Genomic DNA, 10,000 nt, shown 5'->3' with positions numbered 1-10,000 from the left:
TTTATTGCTCCGAGGGCGTGTGGAAAAAGCCATCGTTACTCAAAGCCTCCGGCTACTTCCTTCCATTATTCTGAATTGCCAGGTGCCTATATGACCCAATCCCCCATAAGGAGCTACAATGGCCAAACGAGTCTCAACACAATCGACAGTATTGTAATACTCTCGATTGTGTTGGGAGCTATACAGAATTTGGAGGAAAGGCTCTTGTAGGATTCTATAGTTGCAAGGTGTCGTAGGATAATTATATCACAAAGGCCTAGCTCAATGAATATCCTCCAAAATGGAAGAGTTTTACTTATGAACGGTTTGAAACGCTCTGCAAATTCATCGGAAAAGTTCTCCATAATCCTGGTAGAATTACTCCTGTAGTTTCAGTTGCTAATTCTTTTTTCCAGGTGTCATTACATCACACCTCTCTGTGTTGTAAGTAGGGCCAGACCCAGAAATGTCATAGTTTTCTAAGCATCTTCTTAAACTTACGTTATCGTTCCTTCATACACTTTAGAAATTCTGCAATCTGGTAACGTGATAAACAAAAACCTCCTTTTCTAATTTACGGCCAAATTAGTTATCAGGTATAATATTTAGCAAATCCATGTTATACATGTTCGTCTGAAATAAATCCCACGATAAGAGTGAAAATGTGGATGGAAACAGGTAGATCTTTCTCTCTCTTCGACTGGATTGAGAATGATTGGTGTCGAATTTACCTGGAATTTATATGGTGAAATCATTTACACTGTTGTAAGGACAGTCGCTATGTGGCTTGATTATGATGCCATTAAATTGGCCTTAGACACGTCCTTATCTAAATCTGGGGTTTCAGCATTTTTCATCAGCATACTGGCCAATTTCCGATTGGTGTTAGTAGGAGACGTTTGTCTGATGGATCACAGCAAACCAACCTAGTATGGGTGGCCTTGACTAGTACAGCTTTGGTGATCAAGACGATACAGAAACCCTTTACCACGTTGATACATTGATACTCAGTTACATATTTTTCAATATATATAAATACACACACACGCATATATATATATATATATATATTTATATATATATATATATATATATATATACAGCGTGTGTGTGTGTATTTATGTATATTGAAAAATCAAAGGAATTTATGTTCAAATGGAATAAAGTTATACTCCATATTAAGATCGAACCCTAGCCCCTTCTAACGAAATCAGTCTTAAAATCAATCAAGGCTTTAGCTACCAATCATACCAGCAACAGATTCACCTCCCAGCGGTGAAAAAAATAAATGTAACCAGTAAAACCCAACCAATAAGTGTTAGTGATGAAATTGTCATGAAATTGCCAAGTGTTACAAACTTACCAATTAGCTGTAATGGTGAAGATATATTCTAGGTACAAATCCTAATTTTGACCGGATTAAATACAGCAGAGTCAGAATCCAGTCGTGTATTTATCTACATACGTATGCGCTAAGTTGAGCTACACTTATTTATATCGGTGCCGTGATGTGAATTCTTGGTAGAGAAAAAACATTTATCATTAAAGGAGTTTATCTATGGGTCTGATAATCCGCGGGAATGCGAATAAGTGTTAACATGTATTTCCGATTTATTTGAGAAAAAAAAAATTACGAGTGTTAGTGATAAAATTGTTATGTAATGGCCAAGTACTAAATACTTACTAAAGGCGGAAATGGCTTGAGATACAAACGAGGTACAAATCTCAAATATTACAGGATTAAATGGAGAAAAGTCTGTCAGAGATCCTGTGGCAGAGCAAATTCGATATTAAATTGTGTTTGTGGCTTTTTTGGAATTGAAAATCATAAGAGTTAGTGATAAAGTTATCCTGAAGTGCCCAGTTCATATATACTTACCAATCAGTTGTGATAGTGGAGATTAATTGATATCGATTGTGAGAAGAAATCCTGATTTCCAATGAATTAAATACGGCAACGTTGGAATCAACTCTTATTTTTCTTTACAGTCGAATAAGTGGAGTTTTACTGTTTACACTTGGCAAATTCTTTATGAGTCTAAGATCCCAAGACAGAGCAACTTCGATATTTAGTGAATATGTGGCTTATTTATAAATACGAACATCATGATTGTTCATGATGAAATTTATATACATGATTACACACACACACACGAGTGTATATATATATATATATATACATACATATATATATATATATATATATGTATATATACATATATATATATATGTATATATATATATATATATATATACACAAAAATACTGTATGTGTGTATACCTAGTTAATCATAACACACACACATGTATATATATATATATATATATACTGTATATATATGTGTATATATGTAAATATATATATATATATATATATCTGTGTGTGTGTTATGTCTAACTAGGTATACACACATACAGTATTATATATATATATATATATATATGTATATATATATGTAAATATGATATATATATATATATATATAAATATATATATATAAGCATATATATGTATATATATGTATATATATACATATATATGTATATATATACATATATATCCATATATATATATATATATATAATCATATATATAGTATATATATAAATATATATATACACACACACACACATATATATATAATATATATAGTATATATATATATATATATATATATTTATATATATATATTATATATATACATATACATATATATATATATATATATTATCATCATCTCCTCCCACATTTATTGACGCAAAACGGTCTCGGTTAGATTTCACCAGTCATCTCTATCCCGAGCTTTCATTTCAATACTTCTCCATTCTTCATCTCCTAATTCTTGCTTTATACATTTCAGCCATGTGAGCCCTGGATTTTTCAACTCTTCTTGTGTGTGTGTGTATATATACTATATATATATATATATTTTTATATATATATATATATATATATATATTCATTATTTATAAGTGTTCGTGTGTATATGGTATATGCATGGGTTTACATGCTTGTATGTTTATGAATGGGTATTCAATTTTTTATAAGTAATGGATTGTTTTATTTTCTTTTTATATAATTGCCTACCTGTAATTAAATAAAATCAAATATGAAATTAGCATCTACCAACCTTCTTGCAATATATATATATATATATTATATATACACACACACACACATATATATATATATATATATATATACATATATGTAATCTTTTCGAAAATCAATAATCCCATTAAATATACTATTCACGAATTGACCTGTAGAAATACAGGACATCAACTCGGTAGTGTTTATTACATGTAATCAGATATACCGTTCGAGTGAAACGATATATCTTTATAGATTCTATAACTGAATTAAAAGAGGTATATCCACTTCAAAAGTACACAACAGAACTAAAACTAACCCTTTGTAAGATTACGAGCTACGTTATAAAATATGATGATTATCTGAGGTAATATAATGTTATCTGAGGATTTGGCTTTGTTATTGGAATATTAGAGATTTTGTATCAAGTAGAGTAACTAGGTGAGAAGATTATGGACAACTTTAAATTATTGGGACAGACCCTCAATCCTGTGAAAAAAAAAATTTACAATCTACTCAAATTTTTTTTGAAAAATCAGGATAACTAAGGAGAGGAAAGTAGGGAACACAAAAATAAACTTTTATATACAGTGAACTTGTAGCTTGAGGATTCAATTATGATTTGTACGTCTAAAAAGCTAATTTTTTATATTTTTCCTATTCGGTTTTGAAATTTATTCTATTAGCTATAAAACTTAGATTACTGAAGAATACATTCCATAACGTGGAAATATCATTAATATAACACAGCTAAACCATGTTGATAGTTATATTATTTGTTGTTTTTATTGTTATTATTAATCTTCTTATTCTTCTTTTTCTTCTTCTTTTTATTATTATCATTATTATTATTATTATTATTTCTTGGTAGGAGACCCTCCTTCAAACAGGTGGAGTTAAATACTATGGCTGCATCGGCAGAATTCAATTTCTTGTCCAATTTCTCGATTCTTCGGACAATTCTTTTTTCAGGATTGCTACATTCAGCTAGCAAGTTGGCGAAGCTCATCAGGGTGAAGGATACAAATCAGGTTAAGGCTGGATGTAATTAATACAAGTACAAGACAGTAATACTCGAAAATTACAGGTAAAGTCAGGAGTGGGATGCCACGCGTTTCGGAACAGCTTGCTCCCTCTTCAGGCGAGAAGTGAGGCTCTGGCTAGATCTGGGTCCTTATATATCCCGGCTCTGGTTCGTAGAGAGGGGCCTCGAATTTTGATTGGTCGAGCGGAGGTTGTAAGTTCGGGTGGCAGATGTACGACGAGCTCGGCTCGGCCTCCCAGGTTGAGAGGTAGGAAGGAATCCTGAATCCTGATTGGTCAGGACGCGCGCCCGAGCCAGCCAAAAAGTCAAGCAGGCTCCTCTCTCGCTCAGTGGACTGGGCTGAGAGAGGTATCCGAGCTCCCTGATTGGCTGAGGCGCGCGCCGAGACGGGCTCAAAGTCAGTCAGCCCATTCCTACGCTCAGCAGGCTGAAATTCCGGGCCATGTTCGCCGCCAAAATCAGCATTCGGCCAGACGATTTATCCATTTGTAGGGGTGTCAGGATCGGGATTGTCATCATTCTGGGGTCTTTGTTCTTGGTTCCTAGCGTTGGTACGTCGACAGGATGGTAGGAGAAACATTTCTTGAGTCGTATTCAACGCTGGTTTCTCGTTCTGAATTATTATTATTATTATTATTATTATTATTATCATTATTATTATTGTTATTATTCTACTTGGAAAAAGAAGGATGCCTTTAAGCATATATATATATATATATATATATATGTGTGTGTGTGTGTGTGTGTGTGTATATGACTGTGTGTGTGCGTGTGTGTGTGTGTGCATATACTATACACACACACATACACACACACACACACATATATATATATATATATATATATGTGTGTGTGTGTCTGTGTGTGCGTGTGTGTGCTTATACTATATATATATATATATATATACATATATATGTATATATATATACATATATATATATATATATATATGTATATATATATATATATATATACATATATATATATATGTATATATATATATATATATATATATTTATAATATCTGGGCCCCCAAAAAATATGTTACACGATGGCACGTGACTGGGAACCCAGTACAGTATATGATATTATATATATTACGGCTGGCAAGTTAGTCAGCCTCTCGAACTCCAAACTCCCATGTTTGCTTTTACTTAAAACTATTACATTTTAAAACATCAATACACGAATTCTGAAACAGGTAAATAACTCTAAGACTGCAATATATAAAACACTGAATATCCTAAGGTCTCTTAAGTACGCTTAAAACAAAACTGGGTAATTACTCCTAAGTATTATTGAAAAATTTACCATGGTTCTTAACAGGATTCAATCGGAATCTGATTGTAAAAAAAATGCTCCTTGGAATAATATATTCTTTACAAAAATGAATATATTCTATATAAATTACAACACTTTAACCTGGATAGGTACGCTCCTCAGACACGCCTTTAAGGGTATACTCGGACGCGCGCGACCCCGACGCCAAAAAAAAATTCTTGAAAAATCAGTTTTTGCAGTAACCTCCTTTTTTCTTTTGCCAAAAAAAACTTCAATGAATGCTTAAAACAACTGTAAAGATAAATACTACTCATCTGCAGCAACACTATTTATTATAAATATTTTAAAAAATTAAGTAGAAAAAAAAAGACCTTACATAAAAATTCATAAAAAAAGGTTTATACATATATACACAAATCCTTTTAGGAATTGATTCTTGAATGTTTAGGACACATCTTGATGTATTTTGGATGAAGTCAGACCCATGGAGGTGTAGATCTGAAATGAGAAAAAAAGGGTAACTTTTTTTGGCCAAAAAAATTTGTCCAAATTTCATGAATTTTTTTGGGTACCCAAATGAAATAAGAAGTGGCTAATTTTTTTAGGGAATAAACATATGTTATCCTAAAATAGAAATATGTAAACAAATCTTCATTATTTTGTAAATTACATTTATATCAGGGGCCATATCTAAAGGTAATTTTTTGAGTACTTAGAAATTTCGTAAAAAAAATACATATATTTAATATATAATATGATATTTATGCAGGTAAAAATATACCAAAATATCACAAATTCTATAGGGAACAAGAATATATATAGATAGGGCAACTTACGCTTCGGATATGTCCACAAAATGGCCGCCAACCACACTGACTCAGACTCCCTAATCTGCCACTTGAAATGTAGGAAGGGAATATCAATTTCAAGGTGTTATTTACTAATCTAATTATTCTTGGATATGCATAAAAATTGTAAGGTGGGTTGCTGGATAATTGTCGATTATTTTACGACTATAAAATTAAAATTCTGACCCAAAAAAATTTTTTTGAAGGGAAATAAAAAAAAAAAATGTAAAACAATATAATATTTTAGCTAAAAAAATTTGATGATATTCAATCAAAAAAGAAGTAAACAAAATTTTCCGACAAATAAACATCTAGAGGAATCATTACTCTGTGATAGTTCCTTAGTACGTAGTAATTTTGAAAGAAATGGGAAAAAAACGAAAAAGTGGCAATCGCAGGAAAATTGAAAACATACCTATATATACGCCATATCTGCCTAAAAAAAAAGATAAGCATGGGTAGCCAGATCATCTAGAAACACTTTCCAACACTATAAAAATATGAGTTTTGCGACGCTACTTGCCAATTCCTTACGGTAACATGACTAAGCAAAAAAATGCAAAACAAATAAAAGGGGCACTCGCAGAAAAATGGCTAACATTCTAATATACGGCATTTCAGAAAAAAAAATTCAGCCACGTGCTAGGCAAACCATCAAGGCACATTTTCCGACAAATAAACATCTAAATGAATCATTACTCTGTGATAGTTCCTTAGTACGTAGTAATTTTGAAAGAAATGAGAAAAAACGAAAAAATGGCAATCACAGGAAAATCGAACACATACCTATATATACTCCATATCTGGCTAAAAAAAAAAGATAGGCATGGGTAGCCAGATCATCTAGAAACACTTTCCAACACTATAAAATTATAAGTTTTGCGACACTACTTGCCAATTCCTTACGGTAACATGACTAAGCAAAAAAATGCAAAACAAATAAAAAGGGGCACTCGCGGAAAAATGGCCATTCTAATATACGGCATTTCAGAAAAAAAAAAATTTCAGCCACGTGCTAGGCAAACCATCAAGGCACATTTTCCGACAAATAAACATATAAAAGAATCATTACTCTGTGATAGTTCCTTAGTACGTAGTAATTTTGAAAGAAATGGGAAAAAACGAAAAAATGGCAATCACAGGAAAATCGAACACATACCTATATATACGCCATATCTGGCTAAAAAAAAAAAAGATAGGCATGGGTAGCCAGATCACCTAGAAACACTTTCCAACACTATAAAAAAATAAGTTTTGCGACACCTCTTGCCAATTCCTTACGGTAACATGACTAAGTAAAAAAATGAAAAACAAATAAAAAGGGGCACTCGCGGAAAAATGGCCAACATTTTATTAAACGCATTTCAGAAAAAAAAATTTCAGCCACGTGCTAGGCAAACCATCAAGGCACATTTTCCGACAAATAAACATCTAAATGAATCATTACTCTGTGATAGTTCCTTAGTACGTAGTAATTTTGAAAGAAATGGGAAAAAACGAAAAAATGGCAATCACAGGAAAATCGAACACATACCTATATATACGCTATATCTGGCTAAAAAAAAATAGGCATGGGTAGCCAGATCATCTAGAAACACTTTCCAACACTATAAAAATATAAGTTTTGCGACACTACTTGCCAATTCCTTACGGTAACATGACTAAGCAAAAAAAATGCAAAACAAATAAAAAGGGGCACTCGCGGAAAAATGCCCAACATTCTAATATACGGCATATCAGATAAAAAAAAAAAGACATGCACGTGTTAGCCCAACCATCAAGGCACACTTTCTAAGACATAAACATGAAAAAAAAATCAATAATATACGGCAATTCCTTACTACGTAGTAAATTTTTACAAATATTGAAAAAAAAAACAGAAATTGGCAACCGCAGTTAAATACCCAATATACCAATAACTACGTCGTATCTGACAAAAACAAAGTCACGCATGGGTAGCCAGATCATCTAGACACACTTTCCAACACTAAAAAAGCAAAAGTTTTACGACACTATTTGGCAATATCTTACGGAAAAATGACTAAGCAAAAAAATGCAAAAAATGAAAAAGGGGCACTCGCGGTAAAATGCCCAACATTCTAATATACGGCATCTCAGATAAAAAAAAAAAGACATGCACGTGTTAGCCCAACCATCAAGGCACACTTTCTAACACATAAACATGAAAAAAAAAAAAAATCAATAATATACGGCAATTCCTTACTACGTAGTAAATTTTTACAAATATTGAAAAAAACAGAAATTGGCAACCGCATTTAAATACCCAATATACCAATAACTACGTCGTATCTGACAAAAACAAAGTCACGCATGGGTAGCCAGATCATCTAGACACACTTTCCAACACTAAAAAAGCAAAAGTTTTACGACACTATTTGGCAAAAAAAATGAAAAAAAAATGAAAAAGGGGCACTCGCGGTAAAATGGTCCTCGTGGTGATGAACGACATTTTAACTAAAAAAAAAAATCATGCATAATAACAAAATAAGTCACTGGAAAAAAAATTAAATAGAATCAAAACGTAGAAAGAGACCAAAAATGTTACGATATCAAAATTTTGTATTAACTTAACTTGAAGTATTATATCTGAATAATCCTAAAACTAAGAAAAAAAACAATGCATGCAAATTATACAAAAGCTTTAAATTAAATCTGAATAATACAATATTCAGGTTTGACACTTAATGAAAAATATATAACCAGATAACAATACCAAACTCTAATCTTCCTACAGGGCTGTTCACAAAAACTTTATATAATGCCAAACGCTCACCCTAATACAATCAAATTAAAATCACCGTTTCGTCTTACGTATTTTATCGACACACTTAGGAGAGGACACACTAAAAGTACTGAACTCTTTCAACAACAGTACGCTGGGATGCGTGGGAGAGTGAAAGAGGTGAAGAGATGGCAATCTTAAGGCTGGTAATCTCTAACTATCTGAAATGTAAACGTGGTGTCCTCTTATATATGAAATTATGCTACTTCCAGAACCTTCCAGGACTGAGGTTTGGAAGCGTGGGACACAAGCATGGCTTCAAGAGTTGCTAAGTATTGGTCTCCCGAACGCTGTACTCACGCCACGCCAGATGGCTCCCTCTGGTAGCTAGCTTCATCCACTCTTTGTCCCTGAAATAAAAAAAAGGTAACATCCTATCACAAGGCCTTCGTAATGTTTCTAAAGCACGTGGTAGAAAATATTCTAAGGCACATGTTACTGAGTATTCTCTATCAAACATGATGGAATATATCATAAAATATAAGAGAACATTACCTAAACCCCTGTTCATATCTTGCACGAATCCCACTACACTCTCAAATAGATTACGTAAGATACAAAATACAGGAAATATTGAATAAATTTTAAGAAATGATTTAAATTTCCATATACTTATTTGAATAAAGAATACAGTGAAGTTAATGACGAAGGTCTTATGTAATTTACATATAAATCTTAAGTATACACAAGAGGAGCATATTTTATGGGCTGGGTATCATCTCTTCAATTCAAAAAGGAAATATAAATAAAATTATGAATGAACTACTATATTTACTCTACACTAGATCATGATAATATAAAAGAACACATTTTATCTTTAATTACTCCACTACCATGAAAAAATCTTCATTCACCAGTGACACTGAAAATATGGAAATCCAACATTTGTGTACAAGTAAATCATATTTTTTGTGATATAATATATATATATATATATATATATACACATA

This window comes from Palaemon carinicauda, chromosome 4 (assembly GCF_036898095.1).
Source record: "Palaemon carinicauda isolate YSFRI2023 chromosome 4, ASM3689809v2, whole genome shotgun sequence".
NCBI lineage: Eukaryota > Metazoa > Arthropoda > Malacostraca > Decapoda > Palaemonidae > Palaemon > Palaemon carinicauda.
The sequence above is the reverse complement of the archived record's forward strand: the minus strand, read 5'-3'. Positions refer to the sequence as shown.